The following is a 2045-nucleotide window of genomic DNA, read 5'->3' as shown; positions in this document are numbered from 1 at the left end:
AAGAAGAAGAAGAAGAAGAAGAAGAAGAAGAAGAAGAAGAAGGAGAAGAAGGAGAAGGAGGAGGAGGAGGAGGAGGAGGAGGAGTAGAAGAAGAAGGAGGAGGAGGAGGAGAAAGAGTAGGAGGAGGAGGAGCAGGAGGAGCAGGACCAGGAGGAGCAGGAGCAGGAGGACGAGGAGGACAAGGAGAAGGAGAAGGAGCAGGAGGTGTAGGACGAGGAGCAGGAGCAGGAGCAGTAGTAGGGGCACGCGGAAGAGGGGGAGGAGCAAGAGTAGGAGGTGGAGGATGACGAGCAGGAGCAGGAACAGGGATAGGAGGAGGAGGAGGAGGAGGATGAGGAGCAGGACTAGGACGAGGACGAGGAGGAGGAGGAGGAGGAGGAGGAGAAGAAGAAGAAGAAGAAGAAGAAGAAGAAGAAGAAGAAGAAGAAGAAGCAGAAGGAGTGGCAGAAGAAGAAGAAGAAGAAGAAGAAGAAGAAGCAGAAGAAGAAGAAGAAGGAGAAGAAGAAGAATAATAAGAAGAAGAAGGAGAAGTAGAACAAGAAGAAGAAGAAGGAGCAGCGGAAGAAGAAGAAGGAGAAGGAGAAGTGGGACAAGAAGAAGAAGAAGAAGAAGAAGAAGAAGGAGAACAAGCAGGAGAACAAGAAGAAGAAGAACAAGGAGGAGAAGAAGAAGGATAAGGACAAGAAGAAGGATAAGGAAAAGACGAAGAAGAAGGAAAAGAAGAAGGATAAGAAATAGAAGGAGAATAATAAGGGAAGAATAAAGATAAGATGATTACGGTACTTATCTTATTTTGAGCTTTTTGTGTCATTTAGGAGGAAGAAGGAGGAGAAGGAGAAGGAGAAGAAGGAGCAGAAGAAGAAGAAGGAGACGGAGAAGGAGAAGAAGAAGGAGAAGAAGGAGAAGAAGGAGAAGGGGGATAAGAAGAAGAAGAAGAAGCAGGAGAAGAAGAAGAAGAACGAGGAGAAGAAGATGGAGGAGGAGGAGAAGGAGAAGAAGAGGGAGAAGAAGAAGAAGAAGCAGGAGAAGGAGAAGAAGAAGGAGAACAACAAGAAGAAGAAGAAGGAGAAGGAGAAGAAGAAGGAGGAGAAGGATAAGAAGGATAAGAAGAAGAAGGAGCAGGAGGAGAAGGAGAACAAGAAGTAGCAGAAGATGAAGAAGGAGAAAGAGAAGAAGGAGGATAAGTAGGAGAAGGAGAAGGAGAAGAAGAAGAATAAGAAGAAGAAGAAGAATAAGAAGAAGAAGAAGAAGAAGAAGACGAAGAAGAAGAAGAAGAAGAAGAAGAAGGGGGAGAAGGAGAAGGAGAAGTAGAAGGAGAAGAAGAAATACAAGAAGGAGAAGAAGAAGAACAACAACAAGAAGAAGAAGAAGAAGAATGAGAAGGAGAAGGATAAGGGGAAGAAAAACAAGAAGTAGGAGGAGGAGAAGGAGAAGGAGAAGAAGAAGAAGAAGCAGGAGGAGGAGAAAGAGAAGGAGAAGGAGAAGGAGGAGGAGGAGAATAATAATAATAATAATAATAATAAGAAGAAGAAGAACAACAACAACAAGAAGAAGAAGCAGCAGAAGAAGAAGAAGGAGAAGAACAACAACAACAAGAAGAAGAAGCAGCAGAAGAAGAAGGAGAAGAAGAGGAGGAAGAAGAAGAAGTAGAATAAGAAGGAGGAGGAGGAGGAGGAGAAGATGAAGGAGAACAAGACGAAGACTAAGAAGAAGAAGGAGGATGAGGAGAATGAGGACCAGAAGAAGAAGAAGAAGAAGAAGAAGAAGAAGAAGAAGAAGAAGAAGAAGAAGAAGAAGAAGAAGAAGGAGAAAAACAAGAAGAAGAAGAAGGAGAAGAAGAAGGAGAACAAGTAGAAGAAGAAGAAGGAGAAAGAGAAGAAGAAGGAGAAGGAGAAGAAGAAGAAGAACGAGGAGGAGGAGAAGTAGGGTAAGGAGAAGAAGGAGGGGGAGGAAAAGAAGAAGAAGAATGAAAAGAAGAAGGAGAAGAAGAAGGAAAATAACAAGGGAAGATTGAACAGAAGATGATTACAATACTTATCTTATTT

This window comes from Hordeum vulgare, chromosome 6H, assembly GCF_904849725.1.
Source record: "Hordeum vulgare subsp. vulgare chromosome 6H, MorexV3_pseudomolecules_assembly, whole genome shotgun sequence".
NCBI lineage: Eukaryota > Viridiplantae > Streptophyta > Magnoliopsida > Poales > Poaceae > Hordeum > Hordeum vulgare.
Note: the sequence above shows the minus strand (reverse complement) of the source record.